Raw genomic sequence first — 16,322 nt, 5'->3', positions numbered from 1 at the left:
AGCACGATAGTCAGACCCAGGGTATCCCTCTGCTGACAACAGAGGGCCCTTGCACCAGCTACCAGGGGAGTTGCTACCTAAGGGCAAACAAATTCGCTGGGGGTCCTCAGCCCCAAGCCCTACAAACTTAGGGTCTGAGGGAGGCAAACAGAAAGGGTGTGCCCAGGCATCCATGGAAACAGGGCTCCCGGGAGCAGCAGACCCGGCGTGTAGCCAGTATTGTGGCGAGCTTCACAGGTGAGCGGGGCCTGGCTTGAGGAACCACAAGAGAAGGCCCTAGGCACTCAGGATTGGAGACCCGCACAGTCTGGGAAGAAGAGCTAAGAAACAGTGATTGGTTCCCACCCATCAAGAAGAGAAGCCTGGCCCAGTTCCCACCTACTGGAAGAGAAGTTAATTGAGCTCTATGACTGCATTTATTATTATTATTATTATTATTATTTTTTTAATGATTAGTATTGGTATTTTTTTAAATTTTATTTTCACTTTTTGTTGTTGATGTTGTTGTTGCTCTTCAACTTTCTTATTAATGGTTTCAATTTTTTAATTCTTTTTATTCTATTATTATTACTATTATTTTTTAAACTTTAATTTCCATTTGTTTATTATCATTATAATTTTTTTTGGTTTTAAATTTTTATTTTTTCATTTTTTCTTTCTTTCTTTTCACTTTTTTTCTTTTGTCTTTTCATTTCTCTTCAATTTTCTTATTCCCCCTTTCTTGAATTCTACCTGCCTACACTCACTCTCTTTAGTGACTTCTTCCCTTCCCTTCTAATACCTCTCCTCCCAAGCATCAAATAAATTTATAAGAGTAAACAGTAACTCAGCAGTCAAACAGAACAAGAAGTATCATGAGAATGAAAAAGCAAGGAAGAAAAGGAGTACAAACAATGAAGGACAGCCTAAATATTCAGGAGGACCTGGAATCATCAGAAAAATGGACATATAAAGAACTCAAGGAACACCTTAGACAGATGGAAAGGAACATTAAAGATCACATTGAAAATGAATTACATAAACAGATAAAAGAAGAAGTTAAGCATCTTTATCAGGAGATAGAGATTATGAAAAAAATCAAACAATAATTCTAGAAATGAAGGAAACGATAAACCAAATTAAAAACTCAATCGAGAGTATCACTAACAGAGTGGAGCAAGTAGAAGCCAGAACGTCAGATAATGAAGACAAAATATATCATCTTGAAAAGAGTCTAGCCAACTCAGATAGGCTGGTAAAAAATCATGAGAAAAACATCCAAGAGATTTGGGATAACTTAAAAAAACCAAACTTACGAGTCATCGGGATAGAGGAAGGCACAGAGATTCATGCCAAGGGAATGAGTAACTTTCTGAATGAAATAATTACAGAAAACTTTCCAGAAATAAAAAAGGAAACAGATATACAAATTGTAGATGCATACAGGACACTGAGCACACAAAATCACAGTAGACCAACGCCAAGACACATTGTTATGAAGATATCCAATATACAGAACAAAGAGAAAATATTAAAAGCTACAAGAGAAAAGAGGCAGATTACATTTAGGGGTAAACCAATAAGGTTAACAACAGATTGTTCATCACAGACGCTGAAAGCGAGAAGATCCTGGAACAACGTATTTCAAACACTGAAAGACAATGGATGCCAACCAAAAATTCTGTATCCAGCAAAATTAAGCTTCAGATATGACAACGAAATAAAAATCTTTCATGATAAACAAAAGCTAAAAGAATTTGTAGCCAGAAAACAAGCATTGCAAAGCATCTTGAGCAAAACTCTACACGAGGAAGAAATGAAAAACAATAACCAAAACCATCAGCGGTAAGTGCCTCGGTAAAGACAGAGGACAGGGGGAAAGCTAATCATGGAGAAACAAACTAAATTAGGAAAAAAAAGAGATAAATAATCAAACATGGCAGGAAGTACAAACCATATATCAATAGTAACTCTAAACGTTAATGGCTTAAACTCTCCAATAAAGTGACATAGCCTGGTAACATGGATTAAAAAAACAAATCCAACAATATGCTGCCTCCAGGAGACACATCTGATTGGAAAAGACATACACAGGCTCAAGGTAAAAGGTTGGGAAAAAATATACCACGCACACGGTCCTCATAAGCAAGCAGGGGTGGCCATTCTCATATCGAATAAAATCGACTTCAAGACTAAGTTAATCAAAAGGGATAAGGAAGGACATTATATACTGTTAAAAGGAACCATTCACCAACAAGACATAACAATTATCAATATTTATGCACCAAATAATGGCGCTGCGACGTTCATTAAACAAACTCTCCTCAAGTTCAAGAATCAAATAGACCACAACACAATAATCATGGGTGACTTCAACACACCTCTCTCACCATTGGACAGATCCTCCAAACAAAAGTTGAATAAAGAAACTATTGACCCCAATATCACAATCAATAACCTAGACTTAACTGACATATATAGAATATATCAACCATCATCAAGTGGATATACTTTTTTCTCAACAGCACATGGAACCTTCTCAAAAATAGATCATATATTATGCCATAGGGCAACCCTCAGTAAATATAAAGGGGTAGAGATAATACCATGCACTTTATCAGATCATAATGGAATGAAACTGGAAATCAATGATAAAAGAAGGAAGGAAAAATCCTACATCACATGGACAATGAACAATACATTACTGAATGATCAATGGGTTACAGAAGACATAAAGGAGGAAATCAAAAAATTCTTAGAGATAAATGAAAATAGAGACACAACATATCGGAATCTATGGGACACAATGAAAGCAGTTTTAAGAGGGAAATTCATCGCCTGGAGGTCATTCCTCAATAAAAGGAAAAACCAACAAATAAATGAGCTCACACTTCATCTCAAAGCCCTAGAAAAGGAAGAGCAAAACAACAGCAAATGTAGCAGAAGGCAAGAATTAATTAAAATCAGAGCAGAAATCAATGAAATTGAAACAAAAGAAACTATTGAAAAAATTAACAAAACAAAAAGTTGGTTCTTTGAAAAATAAATAAGATCGACAGACCTCTAGCCATGCTAACGAAGAGAAGAAGAGAGAGAACTCAAATTACTAACATACGGGATGAAAAAGGCAATATTACAACAGACGCTTCAGAAATACAGAAGACAATTAGAAATTATTTTGAAAACCTATATTCCAATAAAATAGAAGATAGTGAAGACATCGATAAATTCCTTAAGTCATATGATTTTCCCAGACTGAGTCAGGAGGATACACACAATTTGAACAGACCAATATCAATGAATGAAATTGAAGAAGCAATCAAAAGACTTCCAACCAAGAAAAGCCCAGGACCGGATGGGTATACAGCGGAGTTTTACAAAACCTTTAAAGAAGAATTAATACCAATACTTTTCAAGTTATTTCAGGAAATAGAAAAAGAGGGAGCTCTGCCAAATTCATTCTATGAGGCCAACATCACCCTGATTCCGAAACCAGACAAAGACACCTCAAAGAAAGAAAACTACAGACCAATATCTCTGATGAACCTAGATGCAAAAATCCTCAATAAAATTCTGGTGAATCGGATACAAAGGCACATCAAAAAAATTGTGCACCATGATCAAGTAGGATTCATCCCTGGGATGCAAGGATGGTTCAATATACGGAAATCAATAAATGTTATTCACCACATCAATAGACTTAAAGATAAGAACCATATGATCATCTCGATAGACGCAGAAAAAGCATTTGACAAAGTACAGCATCCCTTTATGTTCAAAACATTAGAAAAACTAGGGATAACAGGAACTTACCTCGACATTGTAAAAGCTATCTATGCTAAGCCTCAGGCTAGCATCATTCTGAACGGAGAAAAATTGAAAGGCATTCCCTCTAAAATCTGGAACAAGACAGGGATGCCCCCTATCACCACTTCTATTCAATATAGTTCTCGAAACACTGGCCAGAGCAATTAGACAGACGAAAGAAATTAAAGGCATAAAAATAGGAAAAGAAGAACTTAAATTATCACTATTTGCGGATGACATGATTCTATACCTAGAAGACCCAAAAGGGTCTACAAAAAAACTACTAGAACTAATAAATGAATTCAGCAAAGTGGCAGGATATAAAATCAACACACATAAATCAAAGGCATTTCTGTATATCAGCGACAAAACTTCTGAAATGGAAATGAGGAAAAACACTCCATTCACAATATCCTCAAAAAAAAAAATAAAATACTTGGGAATCAACCTAACAAAAGAGGTGAAAGACCTATACAATGAAAACTACAGAACCCTAAAGAGAGAAATAGAAGAGGATCTTAGAAGATGGAAAAATATACCTTGTTTATGGATAGGCAGAACTAACATCATCAAAATGGCAATATTACCAAAAGTTCTCTATAGGTTTAATGCGATGCCAATCAAAATCCCAATGGCATTTCTTGTAGAAATAGATAAAGCAATCATGAAATTCATATGGAAAAATAAAAGACCCAGAATAGCAAAAACAATTCTAAGCAGGAAGTGTGAATCAGGTGGTATAGCGATTCCAGATTTCAAATCATATTACAGAGCAATAGTAATAAAAACAGCATGGTACTGGTACCAGAACAGGCGGGTGGACCAATGGTACAGAATAGAGGACACAGAGACTAATCCACAAAGCTACAACTATCTTATATTTGATAAAGGAGCTAAAAACATGCAATGGAGAAAGGATAGCATCTTCAACAAATGGTGTTGGGAAAACTGGAAATCCATATGCAACAAAATGAAACTGAATCCCCTCCTCTCGCCATGCACAAAAGTCAACTCAAAGTGGATCAAGGAGCTAGATATCAAATCAGAGACTCTGCGTCTGATAGAAGAAAAAGTAGGCTCCGATCTACAGATTGTGGGGTCGGGCTCAAAATTCCTTAATAGGACACCCATAGCACAAGAGTTAATAACAAGAATCAACAAATGGGACTTTCTTAAACTGAAAAGTTTTTTCTCAGCAAGAGAAACAATAAGAGAGGTAAATAGGGAGCCTACATCCTGGGAACAAATTTTTACTCCTCACACTTCAGATAGAGCCCTAATATCCAGAGTATACAAAGAACTCAAAAAATTAGACAATAAGAAAACAAATAACCCAATCAACAAATGGGCCAAGGACATGAACAAACACTTCACAGAGGAGGACATACAATCAATCAACAAGTACATGAAAAAATGCTCACCATCTCTAGCAGTCAAGGAAATGCATATCAAAACCACCCTAAGATACCACCTCACCCCAGTAAGATTGGCAGCCATGATGAAGTCAAACAACAATGAGTGCTGGCGAGGATGTGGGGAAAAGGGTACTCTTGTACACTGCTGGTGGGACTGCAAACGGGTGCGGCCAATTTGGAAAGCAGTATGGAGATTCCTGGGAAAGCTGGGATTGGAACCACCATTTGACCCTGCTATTGCCCTTCTCGGACTATTTCCTGAAGACCTTAAAAGAGCACACTACAGGGATACTGCCACATCGATGTTCATAGCAGCACAATTCACAATTGCTAGACTGTGGAATCAACCCAGATGCCCTTCAATAGATGAATGGATAAAAAAAAATGTGGCATTTATACACCATGGAGTATTACGCAGCACTAAAAAATGACAAAATCACGGAATTTGCAGGGAAATGGATGGCACTAGAGCAGATTATGCTTAGTGAAGCTAGACAATCCCTAAAAAACAAATACCAAATGTCTTCTTTGATATAATGAGAGCAACTAAGAACAGAACAGGGAGGAAGAGCAGGAAGAAAAGATTAACATTAAACAGAGTCATGAGGTGGGAGGGAAAGGGAGAAAAAAAGGGAAATCACATGGAAATGGAGGGAGCCCCTCATTGTTATACAAAATTACATATAAGAGGTTATGGGGGGAATGGGATAACAAACATGGAGGGAAATGAATTACAGTAGATGGGGTAGAGAGAGAAGATGGGAGGGGAGGGGAAGGGGGATAGTAGAGGTTAGGAAAGGTAGCAGAATACAACAGTCACTAATATGGCAGTATGTAAAAATGTTTTGTGCAACGGATGTGATTCTGCAATCTGTATTTGGGGTAAAAATGGGAGTTCATAACCCACTTGATTCTAATGTATGAAATATGATATGTCAAGAGCTTTGTAATGTTGTGAACAACCAATAAAAAAAATGTGCTTATTTGTAGGCCCTTGGCCTTGAGTTTACTTGTGAATAAAATATGCCTCCCATCTCTCTTTCTTTCCTGCACCCATCAAGTTCCCAAGTGTCAATAAAACTCATTGTTAGGAGAAAAACAATTTTGGCAACAGAGAAGGAGAAGCCAAGCCATGGAGATGGGAAGAAAAGGAAAAATAATAATAAAATTTTTAAAAGGGCTAGTAATTGGCCATTAATCATGTGCCAAGAATTTTACAAGCAAGATCATCTTACTAAATTTTCACCACAGCCCTGCAAGAGAAAGTTTTACAAAGGAGAAAATTGCAACTCAGAGAGATTCTAAGACATTCCCGAGGTGGAAAATGAGGTTGAGTCAACTGGATAATATTGATCTTACCAAAGTGTCAACTAACTCAAAAATGGAACACTACCAAGGACTATTTGCATCTGAAAAGCAGAACACGTGACCAGAGTTTGAGATAACAAAATAAATCTCTGATGGTTTAATTAGTTCACATGACAAGCAGAGTGTGATAGATAAGTAGATATTATACTATGAGTTCTCCAAATAATTCAAGGAAAAAAGCAATCTGCACCGCAAGTCACATATATATTAGCAAGAAATAAAAACTGTAGAGGAGGATGTTATAAGAGCTAGACTGGTTTGATTAATGTAGCAGCTGGGAAATGTGCCTCTTAGACATCCTGCTTCAGAGGATCTGCTTGACCAAGACCCCAAGATACTGCAGCTGAGTTCATTGTCCTGAGAGCATGCTTCCCACAAGCTGGTTTTGCCAATGACTAAGTGGGCAATGATATGAAGGCAGGCCTGTTCCAGGAGACCTGGGCAGTTGTGTCTTAAAGACTGCCCACGGGCTGGGGATGTGGCTCAAGCGGTAGCGCACTCGCCTGGCATGTGTGCGGCCCAGGTTCGATCCTCAGCACCACATACCAACAAAGATGTTGTGTCCGCCGAGAACTAAAAAATAAATATTAAAAATTCTCTCTCTCTCTCTCTCTCTCTCTCCCCTCTCTCACTCTCTCTTAAAAAAAAAAAAAAAAAAAAAAAACCTTAAAGACTGCCCAGAAGAACTCTGGAAGCTATTTGAGAACTGCAGCACAGACTTTTCCTTTCCTTCCTCCCCCCTCCTTCCCTCACTGTCTTTATTCCCTGCCTCCTCCCCTTGGGCCCTGTATGTCAGCTGATGGGTTTGCCAGCCTCTGGCTGTCTCCCTTTTTCCTCCAATAAATCTCTTAGAAATCGAATTCCATCTTGGCATCCTTTGCTCAGAGAGCCTGGAATCATACACAATCGATAACGGGACTTTGCTAGAAGACTGTGGAGTGCTCCATAGAATCTGAGGTCCTCCTTAAGTACTGAGTGACAGGTGACCAATCCTAAGAATCCAGACACAGAGAATCAATGGACAGTCAGTCAAGGCACCCCCATCAGAATAAGCCAGTCCCGATCCCGATGCTTTTCTGCCCCAAAGGACAGGCTTGGACTGGTCTTGCTCAGGTCATGAACCCACTCTTGACCACTAAGGTTGTCTGCATGGGAGCAAAGCAGAGCTCAGAAGAGGAAGAGTGGAGAAAGAATGAAAAGGAACTGGATAGAGAAAATGATAATGTTCTTAGAGGAATAGCACCAGGTTCAGAATGTTTCTTGCTGAGTACTAAAGTATCAGTGTAGAATCTTGTTCCCTTGGCCTGTAGCAGATTATGAGAGTGCCTGCCCAGTACCCCCCACCCCAAGGCTCCTTTATCTGTCCCCACAACAGACCTAGAATTCCAGGAAATCATGCACCCTGCTCCCTTCCCAGCTGCCAATGACTGCAGGAAGCTAGGGTGTAAATGCCAGGCCCCCGTGTCCCTCCAAAGCCTCCCTATACTGTCTCCCATAGGTACCAGCTTCATGGAGCTCCACTCGCCCCCAGGGATCATCTACTTGATAACACCCTTGTTATTGGCTGTCTTCCTTTTCTTGTCTTCCACATTCATCTACCAGAGTTTCCTTCATCTCTCAATAAACTACATAAACCTAGATCCTTGTTCAGGGTTTGTTCTAGAAGAACCCAAACTACAATGTATAATGTGTCAATTTGATAAGATAATATACTGTTAGGATAATGAATGATTGCAATAATAATGATGATCTATAATGGCATGCAATAATGTGGGTAAATCTTATACACCTGAGAGGCAGTAAACAAAGCCACATGCAAAAAAGAATACAATATGTGAATACAATGTGTCATTCTATCTATATAAAGAATGAACCAACCCACCCCATCAGAGTCAGGATTGCAATCCCCTTGAGGGATGAGCATGTCTGTGCAGCATGAGGATGCCACTGGGAAATGTCTTCTTTCCGGATCCAGATGCTGGGTATAGAGGTGAGTTTAATTAGAGAAACTTCATCAAGCCACACAATAAAATACACTCACATGTCTGCACAGGTGGTAGACTAAAAATTCTTTAAAAAGACACAAAGAGGAAGAAAATGTTATTTTTCTATCCATACCAAGCTCAAACTGAATGTTTCTACCTCCAGTTTATGGTTTCAGAAGCGGGACAGACAGGTAAATACCAAAAGAGGATCATATTTTACATATTTCTGTGCTGCACAGAAAGGGATTGTGTGGAATCATACTTGTTTGTCACTTGGGAACAGAGACACAAAAATAAATTCTAGCTCAGTCCCTCCAATCCAAAGCAAGATGGGACTACAGGGGCAGAAACCCTGTGGTACTAGGAGCAATACTTCTGTCATTGGTGACTGATTTATTACCTAAGGACAGCTAATCACCCTTGAGGCACAGCCACACAGTCCCTTAGCTCAGTGTCAGGCAGGGAAATGTCAAAAGGATCCTCTCTTGGGCCTTTCCTGAGACAAGACTGAAGCAGCGTTCTCCTCCTGCCCTCTGGAGTGTCTCTGACAGCCGGTGGCTGTTCCTTTTGGGAAGGCAGCATGCTTTGGAGAGGGCACTCTCAATTCCCCACTAGAAAAGACCCCAAACTGAAAAGTACACATTTTGTCTTTAATAAAAAGTTCTAGATGTTCTCCAGCAGAGGGCGAAAGAGAAGAGCCAGCGAAGCCTGCAAACTGCGACCAAAGTCAAATTTAATAAACCACTGATACAGACTTCTTGTCCTAGGGTTTTTGACCCAACAGCTTCCAACTTTTGACCCCTTCCAACTCTCCACTTTAGAACACAACCTTCAGCCCTTCTCCACATCTGACAGAGCAGGACACAGGTCCTGAGACATGTTCCTAATAAAAAATATATATATATAAGTTGTACATAAATGATGGTTGTTGTCTGGGTGTGAGATACATTACTTGGCATCCATATAATTTTGTGGTGATCTATGGGGAGCCACACAATCTTCCATGGGTCACTAGTCTCTCTCTACATACTTCAGAGAAAACCTCCTTCCTTTACCAAGTCAGCCCATTTTTTCTTATTCTTATTTTCTTTGAGGGAAAGTTGAGAGCCCGATGGGAGGAGACAGTTATACAAGGCAATCCAAAATACTTGCACTGGAAGATTAACCCCATTCTTCACTTAATAAAGTGGGTTGTTCTGATACAACCAGATAATATCATTACTGTTATTTCAACTAGAAACGGTGTATTAATTGATAAGTTTTGCAAGAGGACAATTTGATGAATATTTTCCATTCGTCCTTCTATCTCCTCCCTTTTCCCATTCTCACCTCCCTCTCCCAGCCCTGTTTCTGTCCTCCAGCTCCCAATTGTGTTTAGTCCATGGGGCATCCTAGTAAGAGATGAAAGGGAGGGAACCCACTGGATTTACTTTCCTGTTTGCCTGGCTTCCTTCCTGTCTGTGTCCCTCCACAGAAGTTCCCATATCTTTCTGAAATGACTCTCTCCCCGTCTAGCTTCTGCCAAGTTATCCCTGCCCTTGTCTCTTCCAGCAGGGGATTGGGACAGCCCTATAATACTGATCTCAGGTTCCAGCAGTAGTAGGGCTTGTTCTTCTCCATAAATTACACCCACTCTCAACATAAGATCCTATCTTACCCCAGCTTTCCTGGAAGGCAGAGCCTCGGGCCATGAGGGAGTTCCATCTCAGAGTAGAGGAGTCAGAAAATGTGTTGGACAAGGAGGGAGAGGCATACCAGGAAACATGATGGAGCTGACTGCTACCAAGCACAGCTGATTGTTCTATTTAACAGGACTGTGCTCTGAAATGTAAGGAGGAGAGTCTACCTGGGGAGAGAAAGAGGAACAGATTAATTCACCAATGGGCTGGGGTTGTGGCTCAAGCGGTAGCGCGCTCGCCTGGCGTGTGTGCAGCCCGGGTTCGATCCTCAGCACCACATACCAACAAAGATGTTGTGTCCGCCGAGAACTGAAAAATAAATATTAAAAATTCTCTCTCTCTCTCCCCTCTCTCACTCTCTCTTTAAAAAAAAAAATAATTCACCAACTCCCACCTCTCATTTGTCAAAAATTAGCTCCACAAGGTATTAACTCCCCTGCACTTTCAGGTTGTATGTAATGGGCTCTGGGTATGATCATGTGGCATCCATAATTCAGTATCAAGCTCCAGGGCAGGAGGTAAAAGTTGTCCTGCAAAGTATGGGGGAGGTACTGGCAGATTGCACCAGTGCAGATAAACATCTGACAACTGGCTCTCCTATTTCTCTGATATAAACCACTCACTATTGACTAATTTCATGCTACCAACACCATGGCACTGAATGCAGACTTGGAAAAAGGTGAGTAACATGGTTTTTCATTCTACAGATCCAAGAGATGTAAATAGCCTCATGAACATGGATAATAGTAAAATGTTATTAAATAGAAAGAGGTAAGTTTTGAGTATTCATTACCTTCCTTTTAAAGATAATTTATTTAACTATAAATTTATGATTTAATTTTTAGTAATGGCCATGTTTAACTTTTGCAAGCCAGGAAGGACTTGTTTTACACATTACTAGTTGCACCTGCAAAAGGAAAGGGCTTAAAAAAAAGGGACAGCCCAAAGGAACTGAAGTGGCCTCCAGAGAGGAGTACCTGAAAAGAGACACTCCCCACATTATTATAAACTTGAGTATCAGGAGCCAGATGATGCAGGTGTACAAGTGTGGGGAAACTCATACACACTCTGCAGATGTCGGAATGAGGAAGGCTTTGCTTGAGAGGCACTAAGATACATCCAGGAGAACATAACCTTCCCTGTACATGTACCTTTTTTATAGGGCTTCCCAGGTTTTGATGGGGATTCCACACGTGCGAGAGAGGGACCCCAGCAAAGAGTTCTTGTGCAAACATTGCTCACTTTCAGTTACTTCAGATTCTTCCTCACTTTCCTCTCCAGCAATGGCTGGCAATTCCAAGTCAGAAGAACTTGTGCCTCTCTGTTATGTCAGTCAGCAAAATTCCCATACTTTGCATTTCCCAGAAATTTATTGCAGTCTCTTCATCAGTAACCCCTGGGTTTCTTTGGTTTTATAGGTTTATTATTTCTTTTTTGCACTATTGAACTTTTCCAGTTGGATGTTAGGAAGTATGTGGGATAAAAACACATGGAAGATCATTTGTTTTTATGTGATTTGAGTATTTTTAAGTGCTTATATGTGATTAAGTAAGACACATGAGTAAATTCCCATGAGTGTGATTACGTATGTCATTACGTTTGAGGGGAGAAAATAGAAAAATTAGTGACAATTCTTTTTTTTTTAAGAGAGAGAGAGAGAGAATCTTAATATTTTTTTTTTTTTTTTTTAGTTTTCGGCGGACAACATCTTTGTTTGTATGTGGTGCTGAGGATCGAACCCGGGCCACACGCATGCCAGGCGAGCGCGCTACCACTCAAGCCACATCCCCAGCCCAAGTGACAACTCTTGAATGCCCAAGTGATCACCTGTTTCTTGTAGATAGCATTAAAAAAAAAAAAACTTCTTGGCGAACTTAAAGTCTCAAACTTGATTTCTGACCTCAGGCAACTCACTGAACTTGATGTTTGTACTAAATACCCAGTAAATGGGCAGATGGCACTTATGATGGTAACACAAGATGCAATTACATTTTTAGTATTTTAAAATTGATTATGTAAAGTGTATTAATTTGGAAGACAGATTGAAAAGCTCATTTGTTCCCAAGAACTTATTAAGAATTTATTGTGCACATAACCCTATATTAGGATCTGACAAATTGAAGGAAAAAAAAGATTAAAAGAAAGGAGAGAGATTGCATTCCCATCTATAATTAAAAATATGCCTCATTTGAATAAAAGAGGGCATGTTAACTACTGATGAATATTATAAAGTATAATGATAAAATGGAAAAATAAGTAAAAACTTAAAGAAAACATTATGAAGGCATTATTAAAAGTATGGTCAACTTATGTTTACATCTTATTTTAAATGTCTAACTGAAAGGAAAGTGACCACAACACTCGGAGCAACCAAAAGATCTTTATTGCAGCAGTGCAACAAAGAGAAAAGAAGGAAGAAAGAGAGAGAGAGAGAGAGAGAGAGAGAGAAGAGAAGAGATGAACAGGGAGAGAGCAAGAGCAAGAGAGAGACAGAGAGTGCGCACAAGATAAAGAGAGCAAGAGAGAGAGAGAGAGAGAGAGAGAGAGAGAGAGAGAGCGCAAGAGAGAAAGCGCAAGAGAGAGAGGGGCCTGGCAGGAGGGAGTTTTTATAGCCCAAATCTAATGGGGCCTCTGGGTCTGCATGCTGCCTTGTTGGCCCAAGTGGGGTTGAGTGCTCAGCCTTGAGTGGGACTTGACACAAACAGGTGATAAAGGACCAGATAGAGGGGGGTTTGAGTGTGTGGGCTATCTTGCAGCCAACATCTGTTCAGCCTGCCCTGCAGACAACACAGTTCAGCCTGCTTTGCACCCAACACTAACCTTATCTTTGTGTTAGAGGTATTAGAGGTATTTTTAATGATCAGACTGACCTTCTTTTTTTTTCTTTCAATTTTTTAGAAAATAGAGCATTGAAGCTATAATAGTCAGTCTTCTCTAGAGAACAGAGTGAGTAGCTGATCTAGTGTAAGCCAAACAGAATAAAAGGAAATATATTATGAGAAACTGGCTCATATGGTCATGGAGGCCAAGAAGTCCCATGACCCGCTGCCTATAAGTTGTAAGTCCCATCTATGGACAGGAAAAGATGAGAAGAGGTGTCTCAGCTCAAGTAGGAAGACAGGGAAAAGGGGGAAAATCCCTCTTTCTTTTCTCTTTTGTTCTATTCAGATCCTCTGAAGATTGGATAATGCCCACCCACCTTGGGGAGGGCCTTGGCTTTATTCAGATCACCAATTTAAATGTTAATATCTTCTCTCTTCCGGAAACACCCTCAGACAGGCACAACCAGCAATAACATTATGTGGGCATCCCTTGGCCCAGTCATGTCAACACAGAGAGTGAACAAACACAGAAGCTATTCACCTGGAGTGATGCTCCCCCTTATAAATCTAAAGAAAGTGACTCTTGTCTATGGACAAGGTGTAATCTTAAAAGGTGGGAGATCAGATATGCAAAGGTCAGCAGACAGCACCTAGTGAACCCCAGAGGAATTACTTCCATAAAAATCCTGTTGTATTGGGGCTGGGGATGTGGCTCAAGTGGTAGTGCACTTGCCTAGCATGCGTGAGGCACTGAGTTTGATTCTCAACACCACATAAAAATAAAATAAAGATATTGTGTCCACCTAAATAAAAAAACTAAAAAAATAAATATTAAAAAAAGATCCTATTGTAAAAACTAAATCTTCAAATTATCGTGTCTTAGAAAATAAAGATCACATTATTGGAAGGATGTTGACAAGTCCATCTCATCCAAAAGTCCCCTCACCATAATTCAAGAGTGTAGCAGTAACTGGCCTGCACCTAGGAGCTGAGTCTCCTCCCTTCCTCCTGACCAGCACAGTGCCTACCACTTGAAGATCATTGAAGAGCTTATTAAAAGCAGTCAAATGAAAATATGTTCCTGTCTCTTACATTATCTGTTCTCATGTTAGGGCAAAGTGAGAAAATAAGCCTGAGCATTCAAATATGAAGTAGATTAGTTGGATCCTGGCAATACACACAAAGGTAGGAGCTATTTATTTTAACAGGAAAATTATAGGCTAGCATCTATGAAAGCATGTGAATTTAGGTTGTCTTATCAGTTCCTGGATGGCCTTCAGTGCATCCATAACCATGTGTTTTGCTGGGATGAATCATTTTCTAAAAATTGTAAACCACTGGGTACAGTGGCGCTCACCTATAATCCCAACTACTCAGGAAGCTGAGTCAGAAGGATGGCAAGTTCAAAGCCAGGCTGGGCAACTTAGTGAGACCCTGTCTTAAAATTTAAAAGTGGGGGATGGGGGGTGCTGAGGATATAGCTCAGTGGTAGAACACTCCTAGGTTCAATCCCCAGTACCAAAAATGTTTAAGTCATTTTAAAAAATTAAAACACTTTTTTTCCCTTCACATCATCCTCAAATCTAAATATTTGATTGCTTATTACTTTACGGACAGGAAACCCCAAGCCAAGAAATAGAGTATGTCTCCTACAACTTTTTTCAGGAAGAGCCCTAAGGTTTTGTGTGAATGGGGTTATCAGTTATCAAATTCCTCTCCTAGGTTTCTAAATTGAGACCACTGTCTGGTCTCCAAATTGAAGAATACAATTTCTTTCTGTGCAGTGAGTTTGTTGTTTATTGGTCCTATAACTTACTCAAGACCTCTCAGGCAGTAAGAATTAGAACCAAAGATTTCACCAGGGAGACAGAGTTCACCAAAGATATAACAGAACTTACATCCTTAAGCCTATGAACAAACTCAGGGTAGAAGAAGTAATTGTTCTTGATAGTAAACATTCTTTGGGAGGAAATAGAAGATGTAGCTCATTGAAATGGGCATAGTGATAAACCAGGATGATATTTTGAGATAAATACCTGCTGGTAGTACCTTGAGCTAGGACCAAGATTGCAAACAAATTTAGAAATCCCTCAATACCAACCATATCCATGAGCAACTGGGTTAGCAACTGTGACATAAATCCAAATATTGAGGCTTAAATATATTAGGGGCTTATTCTTTCATGGAAAAGAATTCAGGAAGTCAGCTCTCAAGTGCTGGTTTGGCAGCTCCCAGACTCCATCTATCTTTCTGCTTCTCCATCCTTAAGGTCACACAGTGGAAATGGGAGCTCCAGCCATCTTGTCTATGTTCTAGATCCAATCAGTGAAAGGAAAGAGCAAAAAGAAATAGGTCACATCCCTCCAGCTGAGTCAGCTCTCCTAAAAGAGCTTATTTATTATGAAAGTCCCAGTGACTTCCTCATGCATGTTCTTGGACATGCCTGGCTATAAGGGGATCTGTCAGATGTCATCTTCTAATGAGCATTGCTTCCTGGAATAAAATCCATGTTCTAAGACAAAAATGAAGAATGGATGTGGGATAAGCATATTGAGTGGCAGGCTCCATCTCCCCAGCCTAAGGAGTGTAGACTACTTTCTTAGTCCACAGGAAGTCGCTGGAGGATTCTCAGGAGAGAGGTGAGATGATGTGGTTGAGAAGGTGAAGATGGCAGCAGTGTGGAAGGGCGAGTGGAGAGGCAGGATCGGAGGGTGATGCTGTGTGGATGCACTTGGCAAAGGAAGTGAGCCAGTACTCTCGAACCCACTCACAACTGCCGGCAAACTGAGGAGTCGGACCATGTGGCTTTAAGAAATACCTTCCCTAAAGCTCTGGAAGTACTAGTCCCAGCAGTTAACTGAATGTTTTTAAATTCAATATGAAAAATGACATCTGCATGCATATAATTAGCAGTTTTAGCATTATCATACTGGGTGTCACTTTTTTTTCTTTAAAGAAAAAATAATAGTCCTTGTATAAAACTATCTTAATGCACTTTTTCTCCTGTCTTTTGCACTCATTTTTATACTAACATAGCATTTTACAATTGAATATTATTTCAAACCCTCTTAAATTTGAGCCACGTACAACTGAACTTGGATATTTTGTCACCCTTAGTGGGTTGGCACCAACTAATTTGTAGTCATCCATCCAAGAGATATTTAATATCAGTGAGATGTTTGTGAGCTTTATGGCTTGAAAAACAAAGCCCTACCAACACAAAACAAACACAGCAATAATAAATAAAGAATATGGGCTCATGTGCAC

The sequence above is a fragment of the Spermophilus citellus genome, assembly GCF_964194105.1.
Source record: "Spermophilus citellus genome assembly, chromosome: 4".
Taxonomy (NCBI): Eukaryota; Metazoa; Chordata; class Mammalia; order Rodentia; family Sciuridae; genus Spermophilus; species Spermophilus citellus.
Note: the sequence above shows the minus strand (reverse complement) of the source record.